This window comes from Lagenorhynchus albirostris, chromosome 3 (genome assembly GCF_949774975.1).
Source record: "Lagenorhynchus albirostris chromosome 3, mLagAlb1.1, whole genome shotgun sequence".
Classification (NCBI taxonomy): Eukaryota; Metazoa; Chordata; class Mammalia; order Artiodactyla; family Delphinidae; genus Lagenorhynchus; species Lagenorhynchus albirostris.
Window position 1 is genome coordinate 104,371,970 of NC_083097.1, and position 25,987 is coordinate 104,397,956.

Genomic DNA, 25,987 nt, shown 5'->3' on the forward strand with positions numbered 1-25,987 from the left:
CTTATATGTAGAATCTAAATTATGACACAAATGAACCTACCTATGAAACAGAAACAGACTCAGGCATAGAGAACAGACTTGTGGTTGCCATGGGGGAGGGGGTTGGGAGAGGGATGGAGTGGGAGGTTAGGGTTAGTAGCTAATAAGCTATTATGTATGGAATGGACGGATAACAAGGCCCTACTGTATAGCACAGAGAACTATATTCAGTATCCTGTGATAAGCCATAATGGAAAAGAACATAAAAGAATTATATATATGTATAACAATCTCTTTGTTGTACAGCAGAAATTAACACAACATTGTAAATCAACTATACTCCAATTACAAAGAAAACTGTTAACTTGGTGTTGTAACTGAACAGGGCCCTATGGAGCCTTCCCATAAAAGAACCCCCACGTCCTCTGCCTGCCTCCTGCCTGTAGAAAAACCTTAGCCTCCTAGGCCTTCCCCGAGTTCCAAAGAGTAACTTTAATCAGAGAAGTGAGAAAATGCAGAAATAAGGGAAAACAGTCAAGCAAGACAATAATAGTTCAGCCATTAAACAAAGTCAAGGACCTTAGTTCCTCCTCAAGGGCTATAGATAATATTCTGAGCCATGTCCTTTGAGCTGTTTTGCAGAGACTGAAACCCCCACCAGGTGGAAGAAGTTAACTGTGTGCTGCCCACGAGCACTTAGACCCCAGACCTGTTGGAACAGAAGGCTGATGATAGTGACCCCCAATTAACCTCACCACCAGCCAATCAGAAGAATGTCCAGGAGCTGATCACACACCCCATGACCCCCTCACTCACCCTGTCTTTAAAAACCTTTCCCTGAAAGTCTTCAAGAAGTTTGGGCCTTTGAAGCACTAGGTGCCTGGACTCCTTGCTTGGCCTGCAATAAACACTGCACTTTCCTTCACCACGATCCAGTGTGGTGTGTCAGTAGATTGGCTTTACTGCACGTGGGCAAGCAGACCCAAGTTTGGTTCGGTAACAGTGACAGTAAAGGGAATCAGAACACAAAGATAGCAGGAAAGTAGCAAACTCAGGTTTGGAGGGAACAAGAGCCAGGTGGCTGAAACTACCCAAGCTTAAAAGCTGGGGAGGGGCCGGGTGGAGCTGAAACTCTGCCCTCTGCAGCAGGGGCACGTCAGGTGGCGCTAATGTCTCAGAGGGGGCGTAATGAGCCTGGTTCTGCAAATGCTGGGTAAACTGCAAACTGGATCCAGCTGCTGCTCCAGAAAGAAACTGCCAGTGCCAAGCCGAAGAAGTGAGCATAAGGCGACACTCACTGTAACAGGAAGAAGTTTAGCAGCTCTGAGGGAGTAAACAGAAAGGAGCAATCCCTTCTTCCCGTTCAGCGCAGTCTCTCTCTAGGGCCCCTTGTTAGCGGAATCTAACAGGGAACAGCTGGCAAAACATCAATACGGTTTGAAGTGCTGCAACCTTAGCATCACAAGGGAGGGCTTCAAGCTAAGGGGAATCCCTTAATACTGGCTACTAGCCACCCCGTGGGCTACGCAGCATCCATACACACCCTTTCTTGTCCTTTTTTTTTTTTTGCGGTACGCGGGCCTCTCACTGTTGTGGCCTCTCCCGTTGTGGAGCACAGGCTCCGGACGCGCAGGCCCAGCGGCCATGGCTCACGGGCCCAGCCGCTCCGCGGCATGTGGTTTCTTCCCGGACCAGGGCACGAACCCGCGTCCCCTGCATCAGCAGGCGGACTCTCAACCACTGCGCCACCAGGGAAGCCCCATACACACCCTTTCTATACATATTTGAACTCTCACGCAACAAGAAACACAACTCTGTTTCTAACGAGACACGACTCTACTTCATAGAAAGGAAGACAGTCTCATCCTTACCTGAAAATGATGAGATGCAAAGTCCCAACATTGGCTGCATCCATCTCTGCGATTCAGCAACTTCCACAAGCTGCTTGGAGACCCGGCCTACAACCTCCACCCAACCTCTTCCGCTTCCTCCACGAGTTCCCTGCTTCCCCCGGGTCCCGCCCCTCCCCGCGCACAGGTGTTTGGCGGTTCAAAGCTTCGGTGATCAAGAAGCCTCGAAAGGGGGCTGAGGATTTGGTTCGTTTCACGGTGCACATCTCCGCGCTCGACAGCCCCCAACTCAAGGAGTTCTTCGGGGGTGGGGAGGTGACACGGTCCTCCGAAGTGTCCAGGGACCTGCACATCCTGCCAGCCTCTCTGATCCCCATACCGCCCCCTCGATGAGACCCGGCCCTGGGGCCATGATGTGTCCTGGTTGCACCAGCGGCTCCCCTGCAGAAAGGAGGGGCGTGGAGAGGAGGGGCCTCGACGTGTTGGAGGTGCCAACGGACCATCCCCCACGCCACGCCCTCACCATCCAGACCTGCCATCTTTAACTGTGGGAGCACCAAGGAGGCGTCCCGTGCCCCTGCCGAGCCCTGCACACCAAGGCTGAACTTGCCCTCTTGGACCCCTTTTCCAAGGAAGAAGTCTCAGGCCTCAGTCCTACCTGCATAAGTGAGTTGGTATTGATGCAGAGTCCTAAAGGCTGCACCAGGGACCCTGGGAAACAGGAAGGCAGGGAGAGGAAAAGGAAGGAGGGCCCACCACCACCTTTCTGAGCCAAGCTACAGAGCTCATCATCCAGGGCTGCGGGAGGAGAAGGCAAGCACCTACGCTGCAGCTCTGCAGGGTTACCAGGATGGGGTGCACATTCTGCTTCAGGGAGATCCCAGTGACCCATCCCCTGCCCTCAGGGAGGGTGTGAGGAAGGCAGCCAACTAGCTGAAGCGTCAGAGGCAATCCTGCACCTGTACCTGTCCTAACTCCTGCCTGAAGAAGGAGTGGCCCCTTCCCCAGGTCTCCAGCACTGGCAGCTGCCTCCTTCTCCTCTCCCTGGTGCCTGGCCCTGTCTCCTGGTCTTATAATCTAGGGGCCACTTCTAGATGTAATTGGACCAAGAATGGGAAAAATAATGAATTCAAAGTTCCCCAAAGAGTTTTAATTAAAAATAAAATAATAATTAAAATAAATTAATAAAATTATTTTAAATTATTCCTCAAATTTGGTCACAGTGCCATCTGAATATTCTATCCTCTAGTGACTAAATTGTAAAGTTAGCCTCAAACAAAACTTGAGTAGAATATTAGAGGGAAGGAGGGACTTCCCTGGTGGCACAGTGGTTAAGAATCCGCCTGCCAATGCAGGGGACACGGGTTCGTGCCCCGGTCCGGGAAGATCCCACATGCCGCGGAGCGGCTGGGCCTGTGAGCCATGGCCGCTGAGCCTGTGCGTCCGGAGCCTGTGCTCTGCAACGGGAGAGGCCACAACAGTGAGAGGCCCGCGTACCACAAAAAAAAAAAAAAAAAAAGAGTAGCCCCCGCTCGCCACAACTAGAGAAAGCCCGCACGCAGCAATGAAGACCCAACGTAGCCATAAATAAATAAATAAATAAATAAAATTTTAAAAAATAATAAAAAAGGGAAGGAAAAGAGAAAATTGTTACTATAAACAAATTTATAATACATATCATACAAATGCATACACATATATACACAAAGAAAGGAAGAAAATATGCATAGCTGCTCTAGTCTTCATTCCTATAACTAATCGCAAAGATATATTTATAATCTTCTTCCATCTTCCACTACCCATTTCATCTTTTCTTTGCTCTCAGTAAGAACCTCAGCTGGTCACAATTCTTTACCTGGTGAGGTGACCCAAATCTTTATTCCTGAAGGGTCTGAATTCCCAGAGCCTTTTTCTCTCTCTCTTCTTCCTTCCCACTCCCCTTTGTTTTTATTTGTGGTGGTGGTAGTGGTGGTGGTTGCATGTTGGTTCAATGGCTTTAATAAACCAAAAGAAATAGTTGGCAGTCTTAGCTTCCAATTCAATTGAAACATTTGTCCATTAGGAACCAACACCTCCAAACCAGCAGAGCTCAAAATGGCAGGGATGGGAAGCAAGACTCCCATAAGTAGATTATTAGCCATAATAGGGTAAGGAAGCTACTCTTAACTCCAACCTCGACTCTTGGACCCATGCCTATAGGAGAGGCACACATATGTTGGTTTCTTCATCCTGTAAAATAAAACCCCATGCTTTCAGAGTGTCTCTCCTAACTGGTAGCCTAACAGGGCCTTCATGAGGCCATGTCACTGTCTTATTAAGCCAGCAGCTGCTAAGCAAGGGAGTATGTGGTAAAAACCAGTGGATTCTGTGGGCACTAGCCCTCTACTGAAATTCTTGTGCTGTGAAATGAGCTTCTTGATCAGAAGCAATGTGGTGCATAGCGAAGTCACCATGATGGTAAGGCAGAAACATTATGGACAAGGAAGGCAGATCAATATCTAGGACACAAATCTATTCCAAAGAGAAATCTTTCCCCTCCATGCTAGAAGAGGTCCCAAGCAATAGTCTTGCCACCAAGTGGATGGCCACAGAGGAATGACACTCTATGGAAGGCTGTTACCAGGTTACGCACTCAGCTGGGGCATCCTTGGTGAGGGGAAATTTGTGAGGTTGAACCCAGAACAAAACTTCATGATAATATTTATTCTCTACTTAAAGATTAAAATCTGAATGGGCTCTTTTAGATTGAACAAGGACTCTAGTTCTTAGATTTGCCCTTTGAAAAAACAGAGATATTCACAGTTTCTGGTCTGCCTCCCCATCAGCACTGGACTTGTTAAAACGCTGTTTATTAAGTGGATGCCCAGTTAGGAAGTCAGTCCAAGCCAGTCAGCTGTCGGGGGGCTGTGAAGAAATTTCCTAGATTGCTTGGCATTGAATGGTTCTGCTGACCACTTTAGGGGAGAACAGTGGTGAGTGAGCAATGTGCATCCTTCCACTGCACATTCCCTCCTTTTTAAGGCTGTGGCAATTTCCATTCAAGGGTTAAAGCCGCCCATGGGGAAATTAAGCCATTTCTTGGTAAACAAAGAAATAAGAACAGCAGTCACATGATGATGCTGGGGCTCTGACACGGTTGATCTCTGTAACGTTGCGTGAAGGATGTGATATGCTGTCAGCTTTACAGATAAGCATTTGTGACCCAATTTTTTTGCTCCAGAGGTAGTTTACTGACAGAAGAAAAATGAAGGCAGAGTACTGATTGCACAATCAAATCCGAGCGGCTGCTGAACAGAATAAAATGCTGTGTAAATCCAGAAGCCACCCTGGAGTAAAGAAAACTAAGTAACAAGGAGGAAGAGGGAGTCACTAGAAATGAAACACTGGGTGATTTCTACTTACATCTCCCCATAAATTTTTTTAAACTTTGGTAACTAAAATACGTATGGGCTCTATCTTGTTAGTACTACTTAAGGTATATATTTAATTATCTTAAATGCTCTTTAATTTTATGGTTTTGATTTTAGGTTGCAAACATTTAAAACCTGCAACAGTAAGTTCTGAGTTTTACCAGTTCTTTCACTGTCATGTAATCATATAATCATGCCAATTGTATGACTGGTAGTCATATGAAGCAACTGTAAACCTTTCTGAGCAATTGATTCATTTCTACATTTGAGAGGCAGAGTATTAAATTGGGTGGCAATCCAACTATGTCAAGTTGTAGTCTCCAGAAGAAGAATCTCTATATCAAATTGTACACTCCAGAAGAAGGATTTATCCAGGGAAGGAAAGAACATGACTGGCTCCAATCAGAACTAGATCTTCCATTTCTGCATGGAGCCTAAATGAAGGTTAAAAGTTTGCTAGCTTCAGATGAAATGGCAGAGTAGGAAGACCCTGAGCTCACCTCCTCCCATGGGTGCACCAAAATTACAACTATTTACAGAGCAACTATTGATGAAAGCAACCTGAAGACTAGCAGAAAAGATCTTCTACAACCAAAGATATAAAGAAGGAACCACAATGATATTGGTAGGAGGGGTGGAGATGCAGTATAGTCAAGGTCCACATCCCTAGATAGGCAATCCACAAACAGAAGGACAATCACAATTGCAGAGGTTTTCCCAAAGGAGTAAGGGTCTTGAGCTCCTGCATTGGGCTCCCCAACCCAGGGTCCTGCGCCAGGAAGACAAGTCCCCAGAACCACTGGCTCTGAAGGCCAGATGGGCTTACTTTTGGGAGAGCCAGAGGGCTATAGGAAACAAACTCCACTTTTAAAGGGCTCATGCAAAATCTCACATGCTCAGAGGCCCAACACAGAGGCAGTAATCTGAAAGGAGCCTGATCAGACCCACTTGCTCATCTTGGAGGGCTTCCTAGAGCAGCGGGAGGCAAATCGGACTCCCCTTAGGGACATAAATACTGACAGCAGCCATTTTGACAAGCCTGTTCTATGACAAGGACACGGGTCCTGGAAAGTGCCTTTTGGAGTCCTCTCCAGCCTATTAGCATCAAGGCTTATCTGCCCACCAGCTGGTCAGCACCTGTCCTGGAAACCCACTTGCCCCTGGACCCAGCCCTGTCCACCAATAGGCCAGCACCAACCCCAGGGCTCCCTGAGATGTGCAGCCAGCAATGCCATGACCCTGCCCCACCAGCAGGCCAGCAGCTTTTGTATGAGGCAGGGCCTGGCAGCCAACCAGACCAGGCGCCAGCCCTGCCTACCAGGGCACTAACAGTAGTCAGCCACACCATAACAGATGGGCCCATGCAGCCAACATAGGGGGCAACCCTAGAGCATATTAATCTGGTGACCTGAAGGGAGTGTGCTGCTGGGCCCCATAGGATGTCTCCTACATAAGGACATTGGCCTAGGATCAGGAAATGTAACTGATCCGCCGAACACGTAGAAATAAAAACAGAGAAATAGGCAACATGTGGTGACAGGGGCTTCCCTGGTGGCATGGTGGTTAAGAATCCACCTGCCAATGCAGGGGACGTGGGTTAGAGCCCTGGTCTGGGAACTAGATCCCACATGCTGCGGAGCAACTAAACCCGTGCACCACAACTACTGAGCCTGCGCTCTAGAGCCCACAAGCCACAACTACTGAAGCCCACACACCTTAAAGCCTGTGCTCCGCAACAAGAGAAGCCACCGCAGTGAGAAACCCGCACACCGCAACAAAGAGTAGCCCCTGCTCGCCACAACTAGAGAAAGCCCATGCACAGCAACAACGACCCAAGGCAGCCATAAATAAATAAATGAATGAATAAATGAATGAATGAATGAATGGTGATAGAGGAGTGTGTTCCCAAAAAAAAGGAACAAGAAAAAGCCCCAGAAAAAGAACTAAGCAAAGTAATCTACCCAATAAAGAGATCAAGGTAATGATCATAAAGATGTTCAACAAACTCAGGAAAAGAAAGAATGAATACAGTGAGAAGTTTAACTAAGAGTTTGAAACTAAAAAGAAAAACTAAACAGAGCTTAAGAATACAGTAACTAAAATTAAAAATATACCAGAAAGAAAAACAGATTCAGTAGATTGGATGATTCAGAGGAACAGATCAGTGAACTGGAAGACAGAGTAGTGGAATCACTCAAGGTGAACAGAAAAAAGAAAAAATAATTTTTAAAAATGAGGATAGGGCTTCCCTGGTGGCACAGTAGTTAACAATCCACCTGCCAATGCATGGGACATGGGTTCAAGCCCTGGTCTGGGAAGATCCCACATGCTGCAGAGCAACTAAGTCCATGCGCCACAACTACAGAGCCTGTGCTCTAGAGCCCGCGAGCCACAGCTACTGAAGCCTGGGTGCTTAGACCCCATGCTCTGCAACTAGAGAAGCCACCACAGTGAGAAGCCCGCACACAGCAACAAAGAATGGCCCCCTCTCACTGCAACTAGAGAAAAGCCTGCGCACAGCAACGAAGACCCAATGCAGCCAGAAATAAATTAATTAATTAAAAAAAAAATGAAGATAGTTGAAGAGACCTCTGGGACAACATCAAGTGTACTGACATTTGCATTATAGGGATCCCAGAAGGAAAAAAGAGAGAGAGAGGGGCAGAAAAGTTATTTAAACAAATAACAGGTGAAAACTTCCCTAATCTGGGAAAGGAAACAGAAGTCCAGATCCAGGAAGCACAGACAGTCCCAAATAAGCTGAACTCAAAGATATCCACACCAAGATACATTGCAATTAAAATGGCAAAAATTAAAGGTAAAGAATCTTAAAAGCAGCAAGGGAAAAGCAACTAGTTACATATAAAGGAACTCCCATAAGACTACCATGTGACTTTTCAGCAGAAACTTAGCAGGCGCGAAGGGAGTGGCACAATACATTTAAAGTGATGAGAAGAAAAAACGTAAAACCAAGAATGCTCTACCTGGCAATCTACTCAGATTGTAAGGAGTGATAGAGTTTTATAGACAAGGAAAAGCTAAAAGAGTTCAGCACCACTAAATCAGCTTTACAAAAAAAGTTAAAGGGAGTTCTCTAACTGGAAAAGACAAGACCACAACTAGAAATATGAAAATTATGAAAAGAAAAATCTCATTGATAAAGGCTAACATGCAGTAAAGGTAGTAGGTCAACCACTTATAAAGCTGGTAGGAAGGTTAAAAGACAAAAGTAGTAAAATCACCTCTATCCACAATAAGTAGTTAAGAGATATGCAGAACAAAAGGATGTAAAGAATGATGTCAAAAATATTAAGCATGGGAGACAGATACAATTGCAATGTTGTTAGAATGTGTTTGAACTTAAGAGATCATCAACTCAGTTTCCATTTCATTACTTGTGATTGGTCTGTTCATATTTTCTATTTCTTCCTGGTTCAGTCTTGGAAGGTTATACCTTTCTAAGAATTTGTCCATTTCTTCCAGGTTGTCCATTTAATTGGCATAGAGTTGCTTGTAGTAGTCTCTTAGGATGCTTTGTATTTCTGCAGTGTCTGTTGTAACTTCTCCTTCTTCATATCTAATTTTATTGATTTGAGTCCTCTCCCTCTTTTTCATGATGAATCTGGCTAAAGGTTTATTAATTTTGTTTATCTTCTCAAAGAACCAGCTTTTAGTTTTATTGATCTTTGCTATTGCTTTCTTTGTTTCTATTTCATTTATTTCTGCTCTGATCTTTATGATTTCTTTCCTTCTTCTAACTTTGGGTTTTGTTTTTTCTTCTTTCTCTAGTTCCTTTAGGTGTAAGTTTTGATTGCTTATTTGAGATTTTTCTTGTCTCTTGAGGTAGGATTGTACTGCTATAAACTTCCCACTTAGAACAGCTCTTGCTGCATCCCATAGGTTTTGGATGATCATGTTTTCATTGTCATTTGTCTCTAGGTATTTTTTATTTTATAAATTTATTTATTTATTTATTTACGGTTGCACTGGGTCTTCATTGCTATGCGCTGGCTATCTCTAGTTGTGGCGAGCAGGGGCTGCTCTTCATTGCGGTGCATGGACATCTCACTGCAGTGGCTTCTGCTGTTGCGGAGCAAGGGCTCTAGGCATGCGGGCTTCAGTAGTTGTGGCTTGCGGGCTCTAGAGCACAGGCTCAGTAGCTGTGGTGCACGGGCTTAGTTGCTCCATGGCATGTGGGATCTTCCCAGACCAGGGCTTGAACCCATGTCCCCTGCATTGGAAGGCAGATTCTTAACCACTGAGCCACCAGGGAAGTCCCTCTAGGTATTTTTTGATTTCCTCTTTGATTTCTTCAGTGATCTCTTGGTTATTTTGTAACATATCGTTTAGTCTCCATGTATTTGTGTTTTTTATGTTTTTTTCCCTGTAATTTATTTCTAATCTCATAGCACTGTGGTCAGAAAAGATTAAAAAAATTCCAACAACAAAAGTCCAGGACCAGATGGCTTCACAGGTGAATTCTATCAAACGTTTAGAGAATAGCTAACACTAATCCTTCTGAAACTCTTCCAAAAAATTGCAGAGGAAGGAACACTCCCAAACTCATTCTACAAGGCCACCATCACCCTGATACCAAAACCAGACAAAGATACTACAAAAAAAGAAAATTACAGACCAATATCACTGATGAATGTAGATGCAAAAATCCTCAACAAAATACTGGCAAACAGAATCCAACAATACATTAAAAGGATCATACACCATGATCAAGTGGGATTTATCCCAGGGATGCAAGGATCCTTCAATATATGCAAATCAATCAATGTGATACAAAATACTAACAAACTGAAGAATAAAAACCATATGATCATCTTAATAGATACAGAAAAAGCTTTTGACAAAATTCAACACCCATTTAGGACAAAAATTCTCCAGAAAGTAGGCATAGAGGGAACCTACTTCAACATAATAAAGGCCATATACAACAAACCCACAGCAAACATCATTTACAATGGCGAAAAACTGAAAGCATTTCCTCTAAGATCAGGAACAAGACAAGGATGTCCACTCTCACCACTATTATTCAACATAGTTTTGGAAGTCCAAGCCACGGCAATCAGAGAAGAAAAAGAAATAAAAGGAATACAAATTGGAAAAGAAGAAGTAAAACTGTCACTGTTTGCAGATGACATGATACTATACATAGAAAATCCTAAAGATGGCACCAGAAAATTACTAGAGCTAATCAGTGAATTTGGTATAAAGTTGCAGGATACAAAATTAATGCACAGAAATCTCTTGCATTCCTATATACTAACAACGAATGATCAGAAAGAGAAATTAGGGAAACAATCCCATTCACCACTGCAAAATAAAAACCTAGGAATAAACCTACCTAAGGAGGTAAAAGACCTGTACTCAGAAAATGATAAGACACTGATGGAAGAAATCAAAGGTGACACAAACAGATGGAGAGATATACCATGTTCTTGGATTGGAAGAATCAATATTGTCAAAATGACTATACCACCCAAAGCAATCTACAGATTCAATGCAATCCCTATCAAATTACCAATGGCATTTTTTACAGAACTAGAACAAAAAATCTTAAAATTTGTATGGAGACCCAAAAGACCCCAAATAGCCAAAGCAATCTTGAGGGAAAAAAGTGGAGCCAGAAGAATCAGACTTCCAGACTTAAGACTGCAATACAAAGCTACAGTAATCAAGACAATGTGGTACTGGCACAACAAAAGAAATATAGATCAATGAAACAGGATAGAAAGCCCAGAGATAAACCCATGCACCTATGATCAACTAATCTATGACAAAGGAGGCAACAGTATACAATGGAGAAAAGTCAGCCTCTTCAATAAGTGGTGCTGGGAAAACTGGACAGCTACATATAAAAGAATGAAATTAGAACACTCCCTAACACCATACACAAAAATAAACCCAAAATGGATTAGAGACCTAAATGTAAAACTGGACACTATAAAACTCTTAGAGGAAAACACAGGAAGAACACTCTTTGACATAAATCACAACAAGATCTTTTTTAACCCACCTCCTAGAGTAATGGAAATAAAAACAAAAATAAACAAATGGGACCTAACAAAACTTAATAGCTTTTGCACAGCAAAGGAAACTATAAACATGATGAAAAGACAACCCTCAGAATGGGAGAAAATATTTGCAAATGTATCAACAGACAAAAGGTTAATCTCCAAAATACATAAACAGCTCATACAGCTCAATATTAAAAAAAAAAAACAATCCAATCAAAAAACGGGCAGAAGACCTAAATAGACATTTCTCCAAAGAAGACATACAGATGGCCAAGAGGCACATGAATGTCACTAATCATATCACTAATTATCAGAGAAATGTAAATCAAAACTACAGTGAGGTATCACCTCACACCAGTCAGAATGGCCATCATCAGAAAATCTACAAACAACAAATGCTGGAGAGGGTGTGGAGAAAAGGGTACCCTCTTGCACTGTTGGTGGGAATGTAAATTGATACAGCCATTATGGAGAACAGTATGGAGGTTCCTTAAAAAACTAAAAATAGACTTACCATATGACCCAGCAATCCCACTACTGGGAATATACCCAGAGAAAACCATAATTCAAAAAGAAACATGCACCCCAGTGTTTATTGCAGCACTATTTACAATAACCAGATCATGGAAGCAACCTAAATGCCCATTAATAGATGAATGGATAAAGAAGATGTGGCACATATATACGGTGGAATATTAGCCATGAAAAGGCATGAAATTGGGTCATTTGTAGAGACATGGGTGGACCTAGAGACTGTCATACAGAGTGAAGTAAGTCAAAAAAATAAATATCATATATTAACGCATATATGTGAAATCTAGAAAAATAGTACAGATGAACCAGTTTGCAAGGCAGAAATAGAGACAGAGATGTAGAGAACAAATGTATGGACACCAAGGGGGGACAGTCAGGGGGTGGGTGGGAAGAATTGGGAGATTGGGATTGACATATATACACTAATATGTATAAAATAGATAACTAATAAGAACCTGCTATATAAAAAATAAATTAAATTTAAAAAAAAAATGCTTCACAATTCACCTTTTTTTCTTTTTACAATTGATAAGCCAGTATTGATACATTATTTTTAACTAAAGTTCATAGTTTACATTAGAGTTCATTCTTTGTGTTGTACAGTCTATTAGGTTTGAAAAATGCATAATGTTGTATATTCACCATTATAATATCATAAAAAATAATTTCACTGCCCTGAAAAATCCCCGTGCTTCATCTATTTGTCCTTTCCTCCCTCCCTCCCTCCCCAGCCCTTGGCTACCAATGATCTTTTTACTGTCTCCAGTTTTGCCTTTTCCAGAATGTCATATGGTTGGAATCATATAGTATTGTAGCTTTTTCAGACTGGTTTCTTTCACATAACAATATGTATTTAAGATTCCCTCAAGTCTTTTCATGGCTTGAAGACTCATTAGATTTTATTGCTGAATAGTATTTCATCGTATATATGTACCACAATGTGTTTATCCATTCACTTATTGAAGGATGTCTTAGTTGTTTCCAATTTTTTTGTCATGATGAATAAAGCTGCTATAAACAACAAAAAAGAGATCATCAACTTAAAATAATCACGTATATATGTGTATATTGCTATACATAAGCCTCATGGTAACCAAAACCAAACATCTGTAATAGAAACACACACAAAAAAGAGAAAGGAATCCAAACATAACACTAAAGATAGTCATCAAATTACTAGGGAAGAGAACAAAAGAGGAAGAAAGGAAAAATAACTACAAAAACAATCAGAAAACAATTAACGAAATGGCAATAAATACATACCTACCAATAATTACTTTAAATGTAAATGGACTAAATTCTCCAATCAAAAGACACAGAGTGCCTGAATGGCTACAAAAACAAGACCCATATATATGCTGCCTACAGGAGGCTCACTTCAGATCTAAAGACACACACAGACTGAAAGTGAGGGGATGGAAAAAGGGATTCCATGCAAATGAAAACAAAAAGAAAGCTGGGTAGCAATACTTATATCAGACAAAATAGACTTTAAAACAAAGACTGTAACAAGAGACAAAGAAGGACATTATATAATGACAAAAGGATCAATCCAACAAGAAGATATAATAATTGTACGTATATAGGCAACAACATAAGAGCACCTAAATATATAAAGCAAATATTATCCAACATAAAGGGAGAAAGTAACAGTAACACAATAATCTTAGGGGACTTTAATATCCCACCTACATCAGTGGACAAATCATCCAGAAAGAAAATCAATAAGGAAACACTGGTCTTAAATGATACATTAGACCAAAAGACTTAATAGCTATATATAGAATATTCCATCCAAAAGTAGCAGAATACATTCTTTCCAAGTGCACACGTAACATTCTCCAGGATAGGTTGCATGCTAAGCAACAAAACAAGTCTCAATAAATTTAAAAATACTAAAATCATATCAAATATAGTTTCCACCAACAACAGTATGAGACTAGAAATGAACTACAAGGAAAAAACTGCAAAAAAACACAAACACGTGGAAGTTAAACAATATGCTACTAAACAACCAATGTGTCACTGAAGAAAACAAAGAGGAAATCAAAAAAATATCTGGAAACAAATGAAAACGGAAACACACAATCCAAAAATATATGGGATGCAGCGAAAGCAATTCTAAGAGGGAGGTTTATTGTGATACAAGCCTACCTCAGGAAACAAGAAAAATCTCAAGTAAAAAATCTAACCTTGGGCTTCCCTGGTGGCGCAGTGGTTGAGAGTCCGCCTGCTGATGCAGGGACACGGGTTTGTGCCTCAGTCCGGGAGGATCCCACATGCCACGGAGTGGCTGGGCCCGTGAGCCATGGCCACTGAGCCTGCGCGTCTGGAGCCTGTGCTCCACAACGGGAGAGGCCACAACAGTGAGAGGCCCACGTACTGCAAAAAAAAAAAAAAAAAATCTAACCTTAAACCTAAAAGAAATAGAAAAAGGAGGATAAACAAAACCCAAAGTTAGTAGAAGAAATCATAAAGATCAGAGCAGAAATAAATGAAATAGAGACTAAAGAACAATAGAAAAGATTAATGAAATGCAGAGCTTATTCTTTGAAAAGATAAACAAAATTGATAAACCTTTATCCAGACTCATTAAAAAAAGAGAGAGAGAGAGAGGGCCCAGGTAATAAAATCATAAATGAAAGAGAAGTAACAACCAACACCACAGAAATACAAAGGATTATAAGACATTACTATGAACAATTACACACCATTAAAATGGACAATCTACAAGGAATGGATAAATTCCTAGAAATCTACAACGTCCCATGACTAAATCAGGAAGAAATAGAAAATATGAACAAACTGATTATCAGTAACAAAATTAAATCAGTACTAAAACTCCCAAGGAACAAAGTCCAGAATCAGACACCTTCACAGTTGAATTCTACCAAATGTTTAAAGAAGAGTTAACACCTATCCTTCTCAAACTATCCCAAACAAATGAAGAAGAATAAATGCTTCTGAACTCATTGTACGAGGCCAGCATCACCCTGATACCAAAACCAGACAAAGACACCACAAAAAAAGAAAATCACAGGCCAATATCACTGATGAACATAAATGCAAAAATCTTAAGCAAAATATTAAAAACTAAATTCAACAGTACATTAAAAGAATCATACACCATGACCAAGTGGGATTCATCCCAGGGATGCAAGGATGGATCAATAGCCACAAATCAATCAATGGGATATACCACATTTACAAACTGAAGAATAATATTCATATGACTATCCCAATAGATGCGGGAAAAGCTTTTTTTTTATTTTTTAACATTTTATTTATTTATTTTTGTCTGTGTTGGGTCTTTGTTTCTACACTCAGGTTTTCTCTAGTTGTGGTGAGTGGGATCTACTCTTCATTGTGGTGTGTGGGTTTCTCATTGCGATGGCTTCTCTTGCTGCGGAGCACGAGCTCTAGGCATGCGGGCTTCAGCAGTTGCAGCAAACGGGCTCGATAGTTGTGGCTCGCAGGCTCTAGGGCACAGGCTCAGTAGTTGTGGCACATGGGCTTAATTGCTCCATGGCATGTGGACCAGGGCTCAAACCCATGTCCCCTGCATTGGCAGGCGGATTCTAAATCACTGCGCCACCAGGGAAGTCCAGGAAAAGCTTCTGACAAAACTCAACATACATTTTAAAAAAATTTTATTCGAGTATAGTTGATTTACAATGTTGTGTTAGTTTCATGTGTACAGCAAAGTGAATAGGTTATACATATACATATATCCACTTTTTTTTAAGATTCTTTTCCCATACAGGCCATTACAGAGTCAACATCCATTTAAAATAAAAATTCTCCACAAAGTGGTCATAGAGGGAACATACCTCAACATAGTAAAGGCCATATGGGATAAACTCACAGCTAACATCATATTCAATAGTGAAAAACTGAAAGCATTTCCTCTAAGATCAGGAGCAAGACAAGAATGCCCACTCTTGCCACTTTTACTCAACATAATATTGAAAGTCCTAGCCACAGAAATCAGACAAGAAAAATAAATAAAAGGAATCCAAATGGGAAAGGAAGATGTAAAACTGTCACTGTTTGCAGATGACATGATACTATGTATAGAAAATCCTAAAGACACCACAAAAAAATTTGCGGAATTTTCTAACAGCAGGCTGATTCTAGTGTCCAGACAACTATGACAATTCTGGCCTTCCTGCACCTCAGAAGTTTAGGTCAACCTGACTTCAGCCATGAGGGTTCCCATCTGTAACTGCCTCACCTCTCATGTCACTCAGTTCCAAATATTTCTTAATTTGGGCTTCTTTTTAAATTTATGAGTTTTTTTAAAGCTAAGATTTCTTTAATAATATTTGGTTTCCAACATATGAGATGTTTAAGCTATTCTTCTGTTACTGGTTTCTAAGTTATTGACAATTATGGTCAGATAACATAGTCTGGATGATACTGTTCCTTTTGTAATATATTAAGGTATATTATATGGCCTACTGCATTTTATTAGTCAGAGTTTTCCAGAGAAACAGAACCAATAGGATATATGCAGATATAAGAGATTTACTTTGTGGTCCTAGAGGTTAAGAAATCCCATCATATGCTGTCTGCAAACAGGAGAACCAGAAAAGCCAGTGATATAATTCAGTCTAAGTCCAAAGGCCTGAGAACCAAGAGCTCCAATGTCCAAGGGCAGGAGAGGAAGGATGTCACAGCTCAAAAACAGAGAGCAAATTTGCCTTTCCTCTGCCTTGTTATTCTATTGGACCCCAAGGATTGGCTGCCCACCCACACTGGTGAGGGTGATCTCCTTCACTCAGTCTACTGATTCAAATGCTCATCTCTTCCCAAGACTACCTCACAGACACACCCAGAAATAACGTTTTAGCAAGTATCAGGGTATCCCTTAGTCCAGTCAACCTGACACACAAAATGAACCATCACATGGGTGGTTTATTATTTTTTTTTTAATATTTAGTTTTTGCTCAAAAGGATGTATTTTTCTGTTTGACATGTTTACTGCCCCCATTTTTTACTTCCTCTTGGTACCTGTATTGCCAATTCTCTGATTGTGGGTGCTGGTGACCTGGATACCACTGTCTTCATTGGTTTCCTCAAAAGATCCAGTACAAGTTTCTGGGCATATAAATGTACTGATATAAACGTGATAATTTGAGGGGTCCCAGGGAAAGCGTTCATCATGCACTGTCCAGACTTGTGGTATTGCACAGGTTTTCCTCCTCTCCCCTGATCTCTCAGAGTCTGCCCTTTGCAGAGGTCCTTGCTCACACCATGTGACCTTCCCAAGCACACACCACAGGCAGCAGGGCCTCCAGCCAGCCAGCCTCTCCAGCCTGGAGGCCAACCTTCTGTCCCCAAGGGTGCTTCATGCATTGCCTCCACAAAGATGAAGTCCTCCCTACAAGGAATTTGCTTACCAGCTACAAAGTGAATAAGATCGTCTTCATAGATTGCACCAAATGATAATAACTCTAAATATCACTTTATTAGGTAACTTAAGAACTTCATTCTCAGTCAAACATACTAAAAGGGATCACAATATACCATCCCATTTGGGCATAAAAATTATTTTGCACTGAAGGCTTTTGAGTCCCTGAAATCCCTTATCTACCAAAAAGCAGAGCCTCCCAAAAGAACTCAATTGTCATAAATCCCCTCTCTGAGAAGAACTCTAATCTAATCACACCCAAACAGACATTGTTGCAAGACTAGCATACCTCCATCTAGTCTCCTAAGGGTCCCTTTATCTTTCCAAAACTTCATTTGTTTTCCCCTGAATGCCTTTTCTCTCCCTCCCTTTCTCCTACTAAGCTAGGTATATAAGACTCCAAGTCTAACTGCTTCTTTGGGGTTTTCAATTTTTTTCTGTGAAGTTCCTCATACAGGCAAAATTATTTACATCAGTAAAATCTGTATAGCTTTTCTCCTGTGAAGATGCTGTTTATCAATTTAATTCGCAGGTCTCATAGACTAAACCTAAGAGGGTAGAGGAAAAGTTTTTCCCTCCTCTACAATGTCAAGTAAAGTCCACAGAAATTCATGCCATTCACCCAGTAGAACAACAGCAAGAAGAATTTTGCATTTTTAGAGCAGAACTGGCCCAGCCAAAGGGCACTGACCTTCTTGATATTCCCAGGAGTTCTTGGAAAAGAGAGATACCCATGATGACAATATTCCTAAACCCAGTGACTTGTGATCTCAAAGGCAGTTATAAGTGTTAAGAGCATAGATTCTGGAACTCAAATCTCTACATTCAAATTTTTCTTCTGTGACTTACTAATAATGAGGTTTGGCAAAGTTCCCTATCTTTTTGGCATTAGTTACATTGCCTGCAATCGAGATAATGACTCACAATTCTGCAGGTTTGTTGGCAGCAGTCAGTGAGATAACGAGCACAATGTTTCAGTAACAGGGTCACCGAGTGCTTGGCATTGCTGCTGTTGATGGCATCATGGGAAGAGAGGCTGAGCCTCACCTACCAGGAATATAATATGCATAAGTCCCCCTTTATGATTTTTTTTTCCTTGATTAAGGATCACTTGTAAGAGCAGAATGACTGATGTGCCCTACCCTCCCAAAAAAAGATCAACTTCTGTTGGAATTGAGCACCTCATAATTGAATGTAATTAAAAACAAACCCGAGGTTTCTCCTTATGAGTGACAAATTATATGAACATTGTCTTCCTCACGCAAATAGTAACAGGAACTTGTTACAAAGCTCTTTTTTATATAATATGCCTTCAAGCCACAGAAAAATCTGGCCAAAAAAATTCATTCCCATATAGTATTAAAATTTTACAGATGAGGAATCTAAATTCTGAGAAGCTAGATGACTTTCCCAAGGGACTAAATGGCAGGGAAACACACTTGAATCCAGGTGTTCTGATTCAAAATCCCAGCCTCTGCCTCTACCATATGCCATGCCTCATGAGTTTATCCTAAATCCAGACTGTAAAGCCTTTTTTAAAAAATAAATGTATTTGTATTTTTGGCTGCATTGGGTCTTCGTTGCTGAGCGTCGGCTTTCCTCTAGTTGCGGCGAGCGGGGGCTACTCTTCCTTGCGGTGCACGGGCTTGTCATTGCAGCGGCTTCTCATTGCAGAGCACGGGCTCTAGCACATGGGCTTCAGTAGTTGTGGCTCGCGGGCTCTAGAGCGCATGCTCAGTAGTTGTAGTGCACGGGCTTAGTTGCTCCGTGGCATGTGGGATCTTCCCGGTCTGGGGATCGAATCCGTGTCCCCTGCATTGGCAGGCAGATTCTTAACCACTGCGCCACCAGGGAACCCCCAGACTGCAAAGCTTTGAAAAATCTCATAACCACTAGGGAAAAAAAAACTAATTCCAAAAGACTCTCAAAATTAAAATTACTGTAGACTTCATGTTATATTATATCTCATTAAGCATCAAATATGTCACAAACCAACCATTATATGGACAAGATTAATACGACCACTCTTTAAATAACTCAGTTTGCATTTTTTGTTAAATAAGAATTTACATTTTGCGTCAAGTTATGCAAACATCTTCCAGAAATTTTGAAATAAGTTTGATTTTGATCTTGTTGGGACAACTTGCCTTTGCAAAGTGTTGGGTCCAATAATCTTTCAAAATTCATTTAGTGCAATGATCCTATGATTTTACTGAGACCTGAAGTTTAATTGTATAAGCAGTATTTGTGATTATAGTGTTGCCACTGGTAACTTGCATCAGTATTATGAAGTTTAATGCACATAGAAGGCTGCTATTTTAAGGGGGGAGCAAATTCATTACAAAGTTATCTTTCATAAGAACTAACTGATGTCCACATAGTATTTTGAAATTATTATTTTCTGGATTTTAGGGAAATGTATATCAATTCATGTATTACTGGTATCAAAAATCTCATATGAATCTGGTCCTAACACATAAGATTTAAATATCCAGATTCTATTCCAAGCATCCAGGACATTTTGTTTTGAGCTTAAAAGATTCTCTGCATCACCCAGATAACAATGAAATTGTTCATTTGCTCCATTAGTTTCTACTCTTACATAATTCACTCATATCACCTCAGTTATCCGGATTTCAACCCTCCAGAATTCAAGCAACAAGACTATCGCAGATCCTGATAGTTCAAAGAAAGCAAGCAGTAGCGATAAAGAGGCAAAAATAAACCAAACAATTAAAAAGAGAAACAGCCCAGGGTGGGGGGAGGGGAAAGGGAGGAGGAATAAATTAGGATTTGGGGATTAAAATACACACACTACTATATATAAAATAGATAGCCAACAATAGATAGCCCTCTGTATAGCAGAGGAACTATGTGCAATATCCAGTAATACCTGATAATGCAAGAGAATGTAAAAAAAGAATATATATAGGGCTTCCCTGGTGGCGCAGTGGTTGAGAGTCCACCTGCCGATGCAGGGGACACGGGTTCATGCCCCGGTCCAGGAAGATCCCACATGCCGCGGAGCGGCTGGGCCCATGAGCCATGGCCGCTGAGCCTGCGTGTCCGGAACCTGTGCTCCGCAACGGGAGAGGCCACAACAGTGAGAGGCCCGCGTACCACACACACACACACACACACACACACATATATATATGTATAACTGAATCACTTTGCTGTACACCTGAAACACAACACTGTAAATCAACTATATTTCAATAAAAATTTAAAAATATATATATAGATCAAAATCCAAAAAAAAAAGAGAGAGAGAGAAACAGCCTGAAGAATAACTAGAAATACAACTTTTGGAGGTTTATCAGAAGAGAAGGAGCATTCTGGTTTTCTCTGGCTCTCTGTATAAAGGCCATAAAGCAGTGGGGAAACAGAAGATGATTAGACAAAAAGAGCAAAGGGGGCTTCCCTGGTGGCGCAGTGGTTGGGAGTCCGCCTGCCAGTGCGGGGGACATGGGTTCGTGCCCCGGTCTGGGAAGGTCCCGCGTGCCGTGGAGCGGCTGGGCCTGTGGGCCGTGGCTGCTGAGCCTGCGCGTCCGGAGCCTGTGCTCCGCGGCGGGAGAGGCCGCAGCGGTGAGGGGCCCGCGTACTGCAAAAAAAAAAAAAACAAAACAAAACAAACAAAAAAAAAAGAGCAAAGGAAGTGAGAAACGGTGTTGCTGGAGAGGAAACAGTGAGGGCTGGGGAGCCAGGCAGTGTCCACTCAGCAGAAAAGAGAGCAGAGGCGCCCCACTGAGAGGGTCCCCCTCTCTGAGTGGATCACCCAGGCTTCTACCAGCCCTGTGGGTGCCAACACCAGAGCAGGGAGGTGCCCTGAACTTGGCACATAGCTTGGAGGCCAACCAGTCCCCACCTCACTTTGGGAGGAAGGCTGGGAGCCAGGCCAGGCCGGGAGAGACCTCAGACCACAATATAAGTCTGAGCCCAGAGAGGAAACGCAGAGAACATTGGCTGGAACCATCACAAAGGGTGGGTTAGGCAAAGCCATCAAAGAGACCTTAGTTCAAAGTGGCAAACAAAGGAGCTCCATGTGGCCCAGGATTGGGTCTGCCCCATAACCCTGCCACGCTCAGTAGGCCAGGAGCAGCCGTGGGCCCCTGGCCTCGGGAACCTCGGTGACGGATGTCAGAGCACAGTGGCTGGGGCCCTTGGTCCGTTATGCTTTCTGCAGCTGGAGGTTTGCAAAGCACTTCCTAGTGGCCACCACGTCCCCCACCCCATTTGATAGGTAGTGAAACTGAGTCACAGAGAAATTAAGTAACTTCTCAAAGGTCAGGGCTAGTTAGTTAGAGGAGCCAGGGATTTGACGCTCTGGTTCCAGAAGCCATGCTGCTGACCACTATGCTAGGCTGTCTCCTGTCTAAACTCACATTTTCTGCACCTTCAGAAACTGTCCAAAGTTCACAACACTGTCTTTAACAGACAACTACACATGCTTCACTGGGAAAACAGCATTCAAGGAAAAGAAGTTATAATAGTTTAAACAGATGTCCAGCAAAGCACAGTTAATAAGTTTACAAATGAACAAATTAGGAGATTATTTCCCAAGCCTAGATAGAGCAATCTAAAAAACTACACATCCAGAATGACTCCTGGGCCCATAATATGGGATAATTGAAATTACCACTCTCTTTTTTTTTTTTTTTCCATCCCACCCTCTCTCCCCTGGCAACCACAAGTCTGTTCTCTGTCTGGTCACTATTCCTTTTTAAGAGCACAAAAACACTAGTAAACTCTACTATTTCATTAGGTTCCTCAAATCTTAGAATATCTGAAATATGTTTTCATTATCTAGGACCAAATGAGACCAAACTCTGAATGACAAACCAGGTAAATAGTCCTGTATCACTGGATGAGGCTTTTCTTTGTAGGCTTGGAAACATGTCTCGCCACCCTAAGTTTACTTCCTAAAAGTAAACATTTCTAGAAAAGGTTTCTTTTTCAGAGAAGGGACTACAGAATTGAAAGCCCTGGCAACAAATGCTGCACAAGGGCTGCCCGGGGCCTTCCATCTCATCTCGGGCTGAACTGTGTCCGCCTGCCACTTGCTGTCCGGCCCCAGCTCTGGGGGTCAGTGCGGGCACCCTAGGCTCCTGCAGCAGCACAGGGACCCTCATCTAATTCCCTCTGAGGCAGGGATTGCACAGCCAGCACCCAGTGCCCTGGAACCAAAGACGTAAGGAACCAAAGCTGCTCCTCATTTCAGCCTCACACACAGGAGTTCCAGGGGCCCAAACGTCCCATTTCTTTAGAGTCTCCTGGGAGTACAAATCCATTAAATTGTTCAAGAATCCATTAGAGTGTTCAAGTGAAAACTCCCTGGATTTTTCTAGTGGTGAGTTTCCTGTTATTGGGCGTTGCTTCTAAGTTATCCCGACTAAGTAGAGTCTTCTGCATTTTTGGAAGCCATTCAGTGGAGAAAATCCACACTCTGGCTTCCATCCATCCATTCAGATTCTGCACCCAAGAGCGCCCACTTGGGAATTACTGCTTCCCGAGATTCTGAATCTTACAAATGGCAGGTTTCTTGTCCTCTTTCTGGGCCTCAGATTGCTTTAATAAAATATATTTCAAATGTCTTACTCCTTCCACATGGGACAGACAACCAGGAAGCTTAGGTTTTATATAAAGAAAATGCACTAAAAGCAAAAACCTCTTTGTATTGATTTGATGGGTTTTTTTCCTTATGATAATTCAGGAAAACACCTGCCAAGAATACTGCTCCCAAATCCTCTAAATCGCAACCTGGGCTGAATCTGCAGTGCATGTGGCCACGCCCCGCCTGCCCCAACAAGTCCACACCAATCACAGAACGTACTGGGCTCCTGAGACTACAGCTGGAAACAGCTGTCCCATCTCAGATCTCAGGTTTCACCAAAAAGTGGATCAAGTGGGGAATTCCAGCTGGGTGGGGATTGTGAGTGGTTTTTCCCCTCAGACTGTGTGTGTGAGAATGTGGAGGTGTCTTTTTCTCACTATCAACCAAGCAAAGCTTTCCAACGCACAAACACACCTGAAAAGAATTTCTCTTCTCTGACACCTGTGAAAACCCTGGGAAATCACCCACCTATTAAAAAGCATCCCTGGCTTATTTTGTTTGTTTGCTTTGTCTTGGGTAAACCTGCCATCAAGTACCACCCAAACTACGCCAGTCATTTTTGCTGCACTTGCCTCTCAAAACACTGTCTTTTTCACTTGAGCCTATGAAGTTTGACTAGTCAGGACTGGATATTGAGATTCTCAGTGCTGAAACTCTGAAAGCAACTCATGTCCCAGGCTGGCACATGCCATAATCCCTGTGTCCCTTTTGGTGATTATCAACTGACAATAGTGACAATGACAAAAAAAAGAGCCTAGTGATGCAAAGCAAACAGACTATCTCCCCAAATGCCCCACTGATATACCAGCTGAAGGGCAGAGGGGCATATTAATTTCGCAGAGAAATCAGAGTATCACTCTGACTAAATACCGAGTTACGTGTGATTCTGAAGAAAATAAGAGCAGATAGATAATGTTATTTTAAGGTGTTACAATTTAACTAACGGTATTAATACTGTGTACAGGACTTCCCTGGTGGTGCAGTGGTTAAGAATCCGCCTGCCAATTCAGGGGACATGGGTTCGAGCCCTGGTCCGGGAAGATCCCACATGCACAGAGCAACTAAGCCCGTGCACCATAACTACTGAGCCTGCGCTCCAGAGCCCGCAAGCCACAACTACTGAGCCTGCGAGCCACAACTACTGAAGAGTAGCCCCCGCTCGCCACAACTAGAGAAAGCCAGCGCGCAGCAACGAAGACCCAACGTATCCAAAAGTAAAAATTAAAAAAAATATACTGTGTACAAATTCAATTTTATCCTCTGTCTGGGCTTCAAAGAAGGCAGGAGACAGGCCAGAAACAAAAAAGAATCTTTTCCTATCAGGAAAATGCCCATTTGTGGGTTTTTACTCAGTTCCAGGGGAACTACTTTCATAGATGCATACACAGGAAAGTGGCAGCTTTTCTTTTTCCTAATTTGTTTTATATTGGTAGGAAAAGCTAGACTAGTTCTCTCTCTTACAAAGGCAGTAAGGGAGCAGGAAACAGGTTAGGGCTACCTAAGTAAGGACACTCGTGCATCAGAAAGACTATGGACCCAAAACACAGGTATAGATAATTTCAAAGAATAAGTCACAAATGATTATGGGTACAGAATTATTCCATTTTTGCTTTTAAAACTACATATATAATTAAAGTCCCATGGGACAGAATTCCAGCTCTCTTCCAAGTCCATGAACGTGTACACCACGGGTCTCAGTCCACACCCCCTACCTCACTCCAGACCAACCACACTGGCCTCGCCTCCCTCCTCCTGGAAAGTCTGTCACATGTGCCAACCTCCTTCCTGCTGGAAGGGAGGAGGGCCTGGCTCCTCCACCGTCTCAGCTTCTGTAGCTGGGGTGTATGAACTGAACAGACAAAAGAGAGATTAACAATAACAATTCCCAAAACGGCCAACCTGATGACCCAATCTGCTTTTGGGGCAGGGGCATGCAGAGGTAAAAGTTCTTATTTTAATGTTTCATGACTCCAATTAGATTGAGAAAGTTCCTAACTTCATGATTGTCTGAGCGTAATGGGGGGAAAAAACATATTACTCACTTAAAACTGAAGGGAAAGCATTTTCTCGTAGAGCCATGGCTCACAAACCTGTTCATCTAGAGGTATAGCTCACAGACTGCCCCCTCCACACTGTCTGCACGTCACCATAGCCACCACTCCTTGAAAAACAACAGAATTTCCTTGTTCCTTTATGGTTAAGGTAAGTGAAACATAGTTTAGACAACCAGTCTATATAGGAAACAACTAGTTCACAAAATAAGGAAACCTACCATTGTCAAGAAATTCTTATTCATGTGAGCTAAATTAGACTAGGCAGTAAAGAAATTCAAATCCTGTTAAGGACACCAGGAAACAGAAAATGCTTCCGATGACATAAATATAAAAGGGGAAAACCTTAAAAAAAAAAAAAAGGAATTGCTTGCTCTTTTCTTATGCTTAAGAGTGAAAAATACTAAGATGGGTATATCAGACTTCTTTGTTGCCAGTTGTCAGTGCACAGCTATTTTCAGCCTAATAGGACACATCAATATGTCAACATTTAATATACTAATTTGTTATTAATATTTCTAATCCAAAGGCTAAGAAGGAAAGAGGGGACATGATCCACATTGGTAAGTGGATAAATATGAAATAAATTACCAAAGAAAATAACCTCAGCTGAGGCTGTCATAAGATTCAGAACACCTCTAACTGGCATGGTTTTCTGTGATCATCCCAGCTAGATTTAGGTTTCTACTCCCAATCTTTCCCTTGGAAACGCAAATGTTAAACCAATATACCTGTTACAATTAGGTGTGGCTGCAAGTAATAAAATGCCAAAAATACAACAGCATAAACAAGATAGAAGATTCTCTCTGTTTCAGAAGAGCCTAGGGGTTGGCAGTCCAGAGCTGCACCTAAAAGTCCTCAGGAACCCAAGCTATTTTCACACATGGCCACACCTTTTTGCAAGAGACTAGAAGATGCTGTCTGTCTTTATTCTAGGCAATCGTGCCACCACAAGAGGGAGAGGATGGATGTTGGATTAGGAAATGAGCCATCTCTACTACATCCAAATTCTACCAAAAACATGAAAGGGATCACAATATGCCACCCCAAAATATGCCACTTTGGCAGAAGGATTCTTTTGAGCTGAAGGCAGTTGAGAAAAAGCAG

The 25,987-nt window shown here is 42.1% G+C and overlaps 1 pseudogene; it reads left to right on the forward strand.

Moving 5' to 3' along the window:
- The first annotated feature begins 1,167 nt into the window (after positions 1-1,167).
- Positions 1,168-2,803, forward strand: LOC132518370 (sorting nexin-15-like; annotated as a pseudogene).
- The last annotated feature ends 23,184 nt before the right edge of the window (positions 2,804-25,987 follow it).